At 34.2% G+C, this 14,270-nt stretch overlaps 1 protein-coding gene across 2 annotated transcripts in view; it reads right to left on the minus strand.

Moving 5' to 3' along the window:
* The window catches only part of LOC125052637 (max dimerization protein 1-like), a 256,765-nt gene that overhangs the window by 47,041 nt on the left and 195,454 nt on the right, over window positions 1-14,270 (minus strand). The gene's annotated exons all lie outside the window — the stretch shown is intronic.

A 14,270-nucleotide genomic window follows, 5' to 3' on the forward strand; every position in this document is an offset into this window, starting at 1 on the left:
TGTGCAAGATACCGAACTCGCACTTATATTCACTACACTAGGTTTACTCGTATTAACTCAAAAGGTTTAGTTATCTTTAGGCGTCTTGTTCCTGTTGTTAGAAGTTTGATTGCCTCAGCATTCACATTGTTATGTAGCTTGTTTAAGTGAATTAAGACAAATAACATTATCGGACACAAAGTTATCAGTCAATTACGAAAAAAAAAATAATTTAATGAATCATAAAGTGTAACCGGTATAATTACCACGATTGCTCGTATTATCATAGTGAGTGCTCCCAATTTTCGTTTGATGAGTTTTTTACGAGTTCCAAGCAGTCGTATGTAATTTACTGCCTCGTAAAACGGTGCCTGATAACAATGTACTTGCAGCGTATTAGGGTATTAGGGCGATCTTTGTCCGAAATGTTTCCCTCAATGGCCTCTAAAACTGCTGATTTACCTGACTGGCTTTGATAATGATCGTTGAAGGGTGAACTTTTACGGTCTTATTCAAATTAAATTAGTCCGTAGTATTTGCTGTGAGAGCATGACAACGTATTTGTTGTCTGAATAACGTTATATAGTACGCGTAAGAATGTTTTTTTAGTTACTTACTAAAATTAAAGCTTACTTTAATCAGTCGTTAATTAATCCGTAATTAAATTTCATTAAGAAGTTAATTTTGTACCATTAATAATTTAATGGACGACTGAATCACAGATTTTTTTATTAAAATGAACTAAACACTTAAAATTATTTTTTGTCAAAGTCTAAATCTTGTCGGTTTTTGAGTTTATTTATTACAAATATTTCCTTTTTTTATACTAGTATATAATAAATTTTATATAAATAATTTGTAAAAGCCGAGATTTTAGTAACAATAAAACGGATACGCTAAATAGAATTTACGTTCCAAAGTTTTTACTACCTACGCGAAAACGGCTATAAACATAAAAAACTACAAGTACATCATAATGTTAAAAGCACAGTGAGTAACGTCTCTAACCAATCGTGGTAACGACATCATTCTACTTTAACACTCTTTACAAAGAAGATGATATAAAACCGTCACAAAGTGTAACGTAAAGGACATACACTAAATATTCAGGGGTTGGTTATAAGTTGAACAAAGGATATCTAAAAATCTCCATCAAGCATTCAACAACTAAGGTAATCAATATTCAAAAGGCATATATTTCAACTTGGGCAGCGTTTTGTAGGCTCATAAAGAAACTTAAACTCGTAAATAATAAAATTTATTGGAAATATTATTAGTGGCGTTGCGTAGAGATGTGGGGTCTCTCTGCATCTTCTACCGCATTTACCATGAAGAGTGTTCAGAGGAGTCGTTCGGACTAATACCTGCAGCTGAGTTTCATTATCGGAAATCAAGGCAGAATACAAAATACCATCCGTATCACCTCGACGTTCGTCGTTCCACAACTGAGGCAGTTTTTGCTGCGCATTACCACTATGTGGAGCCAGCTACCCAATCAAGAAAATACCAATTCCTAAAAGGCAGGCAACACACTCGCGAGCCCTCAAGCAATATAAGTGTCCATGGGCGGCGCTATTACTTAACATTAGATGAGCCTCCTGCCCGTTTGCCTCCTAATTCATAAAAAAAAAATCCCTATGGGCAATGTATAGAAAGTATGCGCCAAGTACATATCTAAATAACCAATTGATTGCCAACAAAGTAGCGTTATCGTATGGTTAATTTTATATGAATACTTGACACAATCGAGTTCTTTGTTCTCATCAATACACGCATGTACTGTTACTACATATTTTACAATATCTACGACAATCAGCCATACAAACAAACGTTGTAAATCATTTGTCCGTTCATTCGTTTTAATTGAAACTTGCAGTGTTCCGTGTCTTGTAACTTCAATGTCAAAACGCACAGTAATCAAAGTATGGCGCATTAAATAAACCTCTTAATGCAATTTGTATGCACAATCGTGCACATTGCACGCGGTTAGCTGCCGTTTTTTTAATTGGTCAACTCGTGTTGGACGCACGCGATCATGTTTTGCATATAGATTGCCACCCCACGTCCGATACCAGACAAATGAGGTTTCACTGTACAGTTGGGCATTTGATTTTTTATACCGAGGGGTGACCAATGATTAGGATGTGATATGTGTTTTAAATTAAAGCAGGTTTTAAAAACAATATCGAAGACGGGAAGATAATTAATGCTTTGGATTGCGCACAAAGTTTGGATAAACGAATGTATCATGTCTACTAGTGATACACTAGATAATATGACATTGAAGACCATTTTTTTTTTGACAATTCACACCAATTGACCTAGTCCCATGCTAAGCTGGTTCAGCTTGTGTTATGGGTACTAGGCAACGGATATACATACATATTATAGATATATAGACATATAAATACATAATTAAACACCCAAGACCTAAGCACAACACCAAATGCTCATCACATCGATGTTTGTCTCAGCCGGGGATCGAACCAGGGACTCATGGATTCGCAGTCAGGGGTACTAACCACTAGACTAATCAGCCGTCGAAACAATAAAAAGAAATAGTAAAACAATCAAGAAAAACAATATTAAGTAATAGTTAAATTATATCAAATTACTGTCTTCAAAGCAGGGAACCAACTCGAAATTAATTTGTTTTCGTGTTCGCAGAAGGTAGTCACGAATATTAAAATTATTTATGACTTTATATTTAGTTCAGATTCACTTTTATTTCATTATAATGAATGCTTTAAAGCCAAATAAATTAAGTAATAACTTTAAACGTCGCTTTTATGTGCCCCCATTCATGAATATTTTTTTTACTAGGTTAATATGAGTTTTGATTAAATCTGATACATAATTCATAAAATAACTTTGTAACATATACATTGTGAACATTTTTGATACAGCTCTAGAAAAATGCTGTTAATTTATATTGTGTTTCTAAGAAACTATACTAGTAAAGTACTAAGGTTAATAACGCCTAACTGAATTTCTAGATTAATAATGTAGCCTAAATCAATAGACGAGATAGCTTTAGTAAATGGATTATACCAGGGCCACATATCAAGCGAAGAGCATTACAGCAGCTGTTGGGATCAGGGGTCAGGAATGAGACGAGTCGCGGTTTGCATACAGATCTCTGACCGCTGTGACGTACGTGTTTCGCAAGCAATGAGCTGTCGAACGGTGAACGATAGATCAATAGAACCTTCGGCATACAAAGTACAGTCTCAAACTCATGTTTATTTCATACTGTAGCACAACGTAGCCGTAGCCTGTAGAGTGCTACGAAAATCACTCACCGTGCTACACATAGCTACGACGCGTAGAACATCTCGCTGCATAGGCATCTATTTTTTAAATTGACCTCTCAGTAATTTAATACATTACTTTGTTTAACGGCTCTATGGAAAAAGAAAACGAGGAAGACAAGTAAAAGGTGGGAAGATGATATAAGTATAGCAGCCGGTCCTATGTGGCTACGTAAAGCTAGACACTGAGAGGAGTGGAAGCTCTTAGAGAAGGTCCAAGGACAAGCTGTAAAACAGAATTTAACCGGCTTGCCGATTAATTATTAGAGTTTATCACATTTTTATGCACTAGTATAAGTATTTTACAGCAATAAAGGCTATTATTATTTGTTATGCGTTAAATTAAAAAAAGTATGAGTAAAATCTCGATGGAAGTTTTAAAAAGAGGCGGCGATCAATATTAGCTCGAATCTGTTACAACTTTATCCATTATCGAACTCCGAAGTTCTACATGAAAAGTTAAATTTGCTATAATTGGAGTGATTTAATTTAGAGCATTAAACGAATCGAGCGGCCCCAAAACTTCCCCCCTCGAGTTTGATAAGAGGTTTTCAGTTGCGGCCATTAAATTTGCCTTATACATGTTTTAGACAGCTAAATGTATACACTATCTTTCTCTCTATTTTAGTCTTATTATATATAGCGTAGATAAACATATACTTCGTTTTCGAATAACTTAGCCAAATCTAAAAGTAGTAAGTCTTTTATTTATGGATTTGTATATGTTGAATTAATTGTCGAGAAAAATCGTTATGCATACAACTTTGAATATTTAAATCCAGTTTCAATTCTAACATTATCAAGACTCAAACCTTCACTTATCGCTATTTCTGTGACCCAACACGTCATGTAGAGTCGAAATGCAAAGCCACTTGGTGCCAAGAGCAAGATACGATGCTGATTAAGAGCCTCCTCAACAGCCTTCGCGAACTATCCGCTCAATTCAACGTACAGCTTGGAACTTCGTATTACCATAATTAACTATTCCGTATAATTAACTGCACTAATGTAACCTATTTTTCTCGGATAAGAAGAATTTGTAATCTTAGATTGTGTTTACTGAATCGCCTTACAATTTTTATTGTCTTAATTTTATTCCTGACAAAAACACACGTGATTTTGCCTGTTTGTAAAGAGATATAATATGTAAAGTAAAGAGTAAATATTTATTATAAAGAGTTTATAATGAGTATAAAATTCAACATCATTTATATATTCATATAGGAAACACAATGTACACTTTATGAACATCAAAAAATAAATATATGAAATGCTTCAAATTTTTCATTTACTGCAATGTATACTTGTATACTTAATAACTATGTAATATATGCTAACGGTAACTATCAGTAAACGGTACCTAAGGAAAGCTATCCGAATATTTCAACTCTTTGAACCCCTTGATAGGAAATCATTGAATATCCGCCAGCCAAATTGAAGGGTCCAAGCAATTTTGCTTAAAATCAAATCACAAAAAGAGCTCTTCCCTAGATAATCCAATTGAATGCTAATATTCACACATCGGGTTGGAAACTCATCAGCGGTCGATGAACCAGAATTCCATTAATGATGAAAGTTCAACAAAGTACACTACCATAATAAATGAAAAGGTTCAACCGACATCAAATACCAATGATTATTATTTACCCAGGCAATTCTGGGACTATAATATACATATATATATACTAGTGGCTAAGATTTTTGTTATATTACATAGTAGTAAACTATTCAAGGGAAACGGTAGAAGAACACCAGTCATGGGGACCACCATGCTTTTTTGGTGGTTATGCCATTAAATTGTAGCTTATGTGAAACGTTGGTACTTTCAACACAGCGCCATCTGTTAGAATTGTGACTGTTAAATAATAAACAAATATTTTGCAATAAAATAATATTGCGGGTATAAATTGAGATGTAAGCTATCCTATCTTTTAAGTTGGATCAAACTACACACGGTGTGCAAATTTGATTGATATCGGTTCGGTAGTTTAGGAGTCCATAGCGGACAAACAACGTGACACGTAATTTATATATATTAAGATGATTACAATTAGTGTTCGATAATAAATAAGTGGCGCTACAACCTTTGTAGGTCTGGGCCTCAGATTTCTGTATCTGTTTCATGATCATTTGTCAATTTAGCCTCCTGTGCATGACACACGCCGTCGACTGTTTGGGTCTAAAGGCAGGCCGGTTTCCTCCCGATGTTTTCCTTCACCGTTCGAGCGAATGTTAAATGCGCACATAGACAGAAAGTCCATTGGTTAACACCCGGCGATCGCACCTATCGAGCTCTGGAATGAGAACAGCACGCTGAAGCCACTAGGCCAACATTACTTTTATTCAATAGTTAGCTATTGAATAAAAGTACTCAAATAAACCGATAATCTCCTTTATCTGAAGTTGGTTAAAAACTTCTTCAACACAAATACGCAAACTTTTAAAATTACTTACACTCAAAACACCGAGTCGCGTGTCAATATAATGATAGAATATATTTATCTATACGAGTTAAAATTAATACTTTACACTTGCAAAATCCTTTTGGGACTTCAATCCTTTAGGCGCATTCAAAACACGTAAGAAGCGTTAAAGCCAACCTCCTTTCATTAAAAATGGTACAATGTGAATGGTTTTGTTTCCTCTTGAGTAGTCTGGTTTCCTCCTCAGAAACTGAGTCGGACAAAGTATTGAAGTCATAGAGCGAGCTACGGCGATAGCACTAAGAGCGTTCACACGAGAGGCGTTAATTACACGCTGAAGTCTGAGTTTATAATTGCCCTATTGTTTAGGTGAATGGAAAATTCTATTCTTCAAAGGTATTGCCTTTTGTCGGCGTCTCAAGATATAAACAATTAAACGTAAGTTTAAAGTCCATTAAGTGTTTTTTAATTTTTTTACAACTAACTTCCTTCTATAGTCACTCCATTACTTTTGGAATCTAAGCTAAAATTATTTATAACACGTTACTGACGTATATTAATGTCTATAGAGAACCATCACTACTTAGGTTTCAATAAATTTATTCGCATTAAAAACAAAAATATACCTGAGAAAAACATAATATTCAAAACATAAAAAGTAAAATATCAAACCACCGTCGAACGCAGTTATTGCATTAGAGTTCTACCAAAAAACTTCACAAGCGCGTTCGAAACTTATAAAAATAACTCATCAAATGTTTAAATATAATCTTTTATTTACCTAAAAAAGTTCTATATTTGAAAACGAGCTGAAATAGAAATGTTTACTCACGTCGTGGTTAATAGTCGCGTGTCTGAAAACTCCTTACACTACCTTTCACCACGCCACTGTAAGTTTAGATTCAATCTACCCCGTTAGAAAATTCTCAACAAATGTAGTTAGAGTGAGTCTACACGAACTGATTACATAACTCCAAACTTGAAGCGTATCTCCCACTGTAAGTAGAATAATGGCTTTCTGTTTATACTACACTAAATGCTTTCATAACCCTGAGAATTTTGGGCCCGACAACCTTAAATAGGTCTTGCCTTGCACCCGTTTCTTCGGCCATTTTTTTAATACACTGTCTTCTGTGTCTGACATCGATTTTTGGGTTTGAAACATGAAACCCTCACAATGTTTCCTAGCCCTAATTCGAACGCACGATCTCAGAATGAAGGTCGCAAGCTTAAGCCACTAGACAAATACTGCTCTTCATTTGTTTATATTTATTTACACTTAAAAATATAGAAACGCTTTTGTGCATAGTTTTAAAAGTTTCAAGAATAATTCTAGATCTTCGTATGTTTTATTTATCACCTCCATATTAACGGTCACTAATACCATAGACAACTTACATTAAACAGTCAATCTATATACCAAACTCATTAGTTAAAATATATGTACGAGTATAAGCTTTTGCTTTAAGCTCTCTAACGGCTTCGTTACACAAAAGCCTTTTAAAAGTTATACCTAAAGATTGTTTGTGAACTGCCTAATGAAGATGCATTTAGGAAGGAATTGTGCTGACGTGTAGGTAAACAAGCAACTTCTGACGCTTTTGAAATCACGCCTTGTTTGGGCGAAGCTTGAGCGAAGCGCTTGGTAAAGCTAACAATGTATAAACTGTTACCAGTAGTTTGAGAGAGCCAAAAAATTAAAGCCTATTTTCTTGTTTAGTTATTCTAACCTAACCTAACAGTACTTACGTTAGAAATTACGCTGGAGAATTTTGTGATTCTCTTTGGTTGGGTTTGGTAGTGAAATAGATAAATTTAATATAGACCATAGACACGAATTCTAGTCAACAAAGACTAATCTCACTCGTATAGTGGAGCAAAGAGCAAATATAATGTTCATTAATGTATTCTGATGTAGGTTTCACATGAACTGAACGCAGATACGCCCCTTTTCAACTGAAATTACATTTGATATGTTATAATAGATATTAATACAATTTAATTTGTTTATGTATCATAATTATTATATCATTGGTCTTAGTAAAGTTTTAAATTTGTTTGACGTCCTAGTAGATAGAAAAAATATGTCTAGTTTATTTTCCCTATTTTAAACTTATTAAAACTATGTTTATGTCAGAAGAATGGCGCTACTGTCAGGTGCCACTGTCATTATGTCACAGAGCTCATAAATTAACAACACTAAAGCCAAATCAGTTTCAAACCATTATTACTTGTGGTTTATTCGATATTTGATAGTCGATAGTAATAATGACTATTCAATAGTCTCTAATTCGTAGATCGTTTAATATTGATGGTATTCTTTTATAGGTTGTGTGACATAAGGACAATGGCAGCTGACAGTTACATCATTTCTCCGACGTAATAAATTAATTTTAATAATAATGACTATGAAATCACTACTATCGACTCGCAAATATCGAATAAACCACAAGTATTAATGGTTTGAAACTGATTTGACTTTAGTGTTGTTCATTTATGAGCTTTGTGACATAATTACAATGGCCGACAGTAGCACCATTGCTCCAACATAAATAATTTAAAATAATAAAACTAGCGGAAGTAAGACGGCAAATATAATGTCAACGACAAACACTACAAAAACATCTGGCTGTTGATTTATAGGAAAAAAAATAATCTCGTTATCACAATGGCGTAGATAAACACAATAAATCTGCTGGAGCGGGTTATCCTCTCGCGATAAATATTATTAAAGAGTCTCTCCTCTCCACTCGTACATTTGTTTCAATAATGCATACTGCGACATAAATTAATACGAATTGTTCTTAGTAGTTGGAGAATTCAGTGAAATTTGGGAATGTCAAGTATTGTTCATATTCAAATTAGGAATACTTTCGTCTTTGTTCTTGTAGATTAGAAATATAGGATAGGATATCTCAACGGCGATTTTAAGCATTAAACATAAATTAGTCGGTAACCCGCGGGGTTAGTGGGTGGGTAATGGTAGCGTTCGGTACGTAAAGCGGATTTTTTAATCGCTATGTCGCAGACCGCAGTGGTCTGGCGCACTGCGCGTACGCAGTAGAGGCGTACTTTTTGCAATAAGTTTTCGTTGAGTGAAGCACAACGCAAGTTTTATAACCGCTTTGAAATCGGCCATTTAAGTGACGTAAAAAAGTACAGAGCAAACATCCTGTGTTTACTGAATCATTCAATTCGCCTGCGAAATAGACCTGTGCGATCGATTGAAACCATTGATTTATAATGCAACCTTTTTTTTAAATATTACTATAGTGAAGTAGTCTGTGCAGTATTTTTATTCAGCAGTATTGGTCTAGTTGCTTCTTAACACTGAGCTTGTGTGCGTTCAAATCTCTGCGCCATTGGATTTTCAATGTGTACATAAGGGTAACGATATATTCTTACATTCAACTTCTGTTTGCATTTTTGTTATCTAATACCGCATATGCCAAAATGTTTAAATTAACTAAAAAGAAAAGTTTGATTTTAATTGATTAAAGTAATTTTAATATTATTTACTGTTGCCGACTTGAAAATATGAAAAGTTGACGCATTTACTTTGTGTAGCAAAAAATTAAGTCCTATTTAAGTGTCGGGTACTCTACATATGGCCCTAAATACGATTATTAGGCAGTGTTAGCCTAGTGGCTTCAGCGTGCCACGCCTAATCCCTGAGCTCGAAGGTTCGATCTCCGGCTGTGCACCAATTTTCTTTCTATGTGCTTAACATTCGCTCGAACGATGAAGGAAAACATCGTGAGGAAACCGGCTTGCCTTAGACCCAAAAAGTCGACGGCGTCTGTCAGGAACAAGAGGCTGATCTACTTGCCTATTAGATTGACATATGACCATGATACAGAAATCTGAGGGCCAGACCTAAAAAGGTCGTAGCGCCACTGATTTTTATTAAATAAGATTATGAATTCTAAAATAAGGCTATACAGATTCGTATCTCGTCGCAATTACGTAATGTTTTCATCGCGACGGTTAATCTTTTTGGGAGGCGGCCAGCGATAAGCGAAGTGTGCACATGCAGTCATCGTTACTTTTTACAGTGGACACAAGTGTCGCAGTAAAGATAGCGGGCCGAAGATACGGCGCGCCTCTCACACCGAACGAGACATTTGAGCTTTTCCATTTTTGAATCCATTCTATTTGTTGAACGATAAGCTTTTGTTCGAAATTTAAACGTTTCCAGTTCAATGTGTTTGATATGTAAAACAAAAGACGAAACGACGGCGCAGCGGTTGTGATTGGTTAGAGACCTCCAAGACGCGTTGATATGCGACATGATTACACCCCCAATGAAACGCACTGTTAACATTTTCTTTTTTATCACACAAAATTACCAATGAACGACGTATGTATAAAGAAAGAGAGCATTAGAACTTTAAGGTAATTTAAGAGAACCATGCATTTGGTTAACTGCTGAAACTTTTTCTAAGCCGTTAGAAATCATTTCTCATTTGTGTTCTGTGTGAGAGCCGGCTGCGGCCACTAAGCGCCGATATTGGGAAAGGCGACGATTTATCGACGTAGACGAATCACGACCGGAATGTCTACGGGTGCCCTAATGCCTCTTTAAATGGTTATATTTATTGTAATGTCCGTTTGGAACAAGCTTGAAAGTTTGATTACAGTTGCACTATTTTCTGTTGTATTAAAATAATTTAACGGTGGGAACTAAGGAAAAGAAACATTAAAAAAAATTAACGAAATATGTTCTTTTTTTAAATACCCTCCTATGCTTAGTTATAAAACCGTTTTAAATTTCGTCACAATGTTAATGTGTTTCGTGAAGTAACCGACAGGTTTCACCCTAAATTTGTTGTGTATCAGACAGAGAAGGCTGACTTCCTACTTATCTATTTAAAAAAAAAAAAGGGTCCATCAACTATTTTTAGTACACTACGTTCGTAAGTTGGCATTCTATTAGCCTGCTGCCAGATGAAATAGAAAATCCAGGATTAAAATAAAATAATATTAAAGCGGAGTGCGTATGTTCGCTCCAATACTTTACCACGTTATTGAAGGTCAGTGAACATCTAAAATAACCTAAAACGATCAAAGTCGTCACAGGTCACTAGTTTGAAACAGCCTACGTGATCGATGACCTATACCTGAAGCCCAGGTTTATAAATCAATCTATTTTAATAGGTTTGCTTTGCTATATTACATTTAACTTAGCAGTTTAATGTTCGAAATTCAAATCCAATTTAAGCTTAATTTCCTATACTTTAGTACATGTATTACTACTTGTATGTATTACCTTTGTGGAGTGAACGGCTTTTGGAGTATGAAATAAATGATAATAAGCGAAAAACTTCGCGAACAAGATCATAGCAAAAATATTATAACTAAATATACATGTCACAAAGGAATAATGTTTTTACTATCGAAATAATTTTCACACTTCCCTATAATATAACAACCGCCTATTAAATTGTCTCTAATAGTAGATAAACCTATTATACATATTTCACCATATTTAAGATAATATCTTAAATAATAATTAATAAAATTAATTAATTAATTAATTAAATAATCTTAATGGTGAAACATATCAAGGAAGCTTAATGCGCTTAATAAAAATAAAATATATACCTGTTCGTATATATTTGATTTTTAATAATTTATAAGTCATAAAACATGTATGATAAAAAGATGCAAAAATGTGACTTTACTAATTTTACAAACATACATATCAATTATATTAGATTTAAACAGTAATAATAACTAATAAAGAAAATATATCAATATTTTCATTAATGTTAATAATTAAGTTGTAAAGGCGAGATAGCCTATTCACTGGACCATTAATAGTAGCAGATAAGCGAGCCCTAGGTACGTATAGAAGACTTTTAGTTCTATTAACTCTAGGATAAATTAAATATTTTATAAAAAATAAACTAGAAAAAGGACGTGAATGTAGGAATTTTATATGCAAATCTTTAATTAAATAATCGTTAATAAACTACTAATTAACTAGACTCTACTACTAACTAAGAAAGTGCAGTTTTGGCCTAGTAGCTTCAGCGTGCGACTCTCATCCCTGAGGTCGTAAGTTCGATCCCCGGCTGTGCACCAATGGACTTTCTATGTGCGCATTTAACATTCGCTCCAACATTATAAGGAAACCGGCTTGCCTAAGACACAAAGTCGACGGTGGTGTCAGGCACTGGAGGCTGAACACCTACTTGCCTATTAAATTTAAAAATGATCATGAAACAGATCTGAGGCCCAGACCTAAAGAGGGTAATGTTAACACCTTGTACCTAAATTGCATCTGCCAACATTACAGAATTGGCAGAATGCAATTTAAATTTTTCTCTTTTGTTGGTAGCGTAACAAAGCCACAGACGTTACGAAATAAAGCTGCAACATATTTCGGTAGGAATTCAAGACGCCCGAACTGTATTAGCTTTGTGTGTACCAATTGTACCGACGTATTTTCTATTTCACTTACCGCCACAACTATTTGTAGATTGAAATCGGCTGTGCGTGGTATGAATTATAAAAGAACTAAGACTTTTTAAATATAATTTGCATTGTAAATGCGACGAGCATGGTGAATATTTTACTTTGGTTCAAATATCCAGACTATGGTTGCTGAAGCTAGCAAGACCTAAATGCGATATTTTCTTGGTTTTAACAAAATCAGCTAACAATTAATATTTCAAAAACATCTTATGTAATAGTCAGGGCAACAACTAAACTCATTCTATCAACCGCCTTTCAACCTTTAAAAGTTCAAGACGTTGAAATCACTAATAAGAAATGGACGAAATATCTGGGTCTTAGAATGGATACATTTAAAGTGGAACTTTCATATATCACACATAATGACCAAACTAAAATCACTTATAGGCAGATTTTGGACAATATCAAAATGCATTGAGAAATAAAGTTCTTAAAACATAATATCATGAATGATGAAGCGATAGAGGGAACTATGGAGGAGGGAATATTTATTTATTAATTTTTTTATTTCGTAATATGTTAGGAACGTAGCAACTTATTCGCGGTCTCTGCCTAAACTTCCGGGAAAAAGGCGTTATAATATAAATAGTTTTATATTAAAAAGCGTCAACTTGATTGTCTTGATATAGCTTAGTCACCTAGGTATCCAATGTTTTTTTAACAAAAAATTCAATTTAAAAAAAAAAGGGGGGGGGATCACTTTAGTAATACTGCCAGCCATGGACACTCACCACGTTAATAAGCTCGATATTGCGTTGCCAATTTTTAAGAACTGTTACGCTCTTACACAAAGTCGAATATTTTAAATATAGTATGCCAAAACTTTTTTTACGTATAGTGTTCGGGTTTCCGGTACATGACTACTCTTTATTATTTACCGTCATATTATCATAATTCACAATCACTTAAAAGCTTATCATTCGATACACAATCTTTTAGTTTCTACAAAAATATAATGATTAAGGCTACACGGAGTATATCACGCACGCACATAACTTCTTATTTAGAAATTCGAGATTTATTCACAGTTAATAAACGAATGAAATTCTCAGTAGTCGTGCCAAGGAGACTTCCACCAGCACATCCGTTGCTTGATTTATTCGTCAGCTTCGGTGGATTCTCGGCTTTAAAGACATGAGCACAACGCATAGGATAGCGGTTTAATTTATAAGGCAATATCTGAAATACCTGTATACGTTATACGCAGGTACAGTAGGTAGGTTAAACTATTTGTGTAAGAAAATACAAATATTATAATAATAATAACAATTTATCGTTTATTTGCAAAGTGGTACATTCAGATTGGTTAATGATAAAAATACCACACAATCATATAAAAATAGGCATGCAATTAATTGTTGTTAAAACTTAAGGTGGAAATACTCTCCCACGCTATAAAGGCACCTTGCCTTTAAAAATTTAATCTTCTTCTCCTTGAAAGCATTACACGGCAGTGATCTATAACTTCTAGGAAGGTGATTAAATACTTTGATAGCCATGGCCTAACAATTTTTTGAATACATCGGGGTGGAACATGCAAGTTTCTTTAATTGTTTTGAATAATTTTGGATGCTTTTTAAAGTCAAAGAGCATATCAAGTAAAGAAAGATACATTGGGGATTCAATTAAAACACGTGCTGCAAACATTACGGATAACATGTATATTTACTCTAAATTCGAGTAAATAATCAACTTCCTACATTTTCAGGAAAATATTGTGCAATATCAAGACTTGCGTAAAATAAGACAAGTGTATAGGATTGCGAGTGAAAATATTCACCTAATATAGTAAGATATAATCGATAATTAAATGAATAAAGGAAGTTTCAGTATAAGATTTATTGAAAACAATCGCGTATTGTAAAAGCTCGCTAATCGCTAACAGTGAAGTCACATCCTATCTGTTACTCGCAAAATTATCCGCTACAAATACCGAGCTCACATTGAGCCAAGAATTTTAATATTAAAAATCAAAACATTCATTTTTCATATACCATAAAAATTCTCCACATCACATTTTATTAAAATAAAAACTCACAACAATTAGTGCGTGATTACTTTTGCTGCTAAAGTGGTA

This window comes from Pieris napi, chromosome 9, assembly GCF_905475465.1.
Source record: "Pieris napi chromosome 9, ilPieNapi1.2, whole genome shotgun sequence".
Classification (NCBI taxonomy): domain Eukaryota; kingdom Metazoa; phylum Arthropoda; class Insecta; order Lepidoptera; family Pieridae; genus Pieris; species Pieris napi.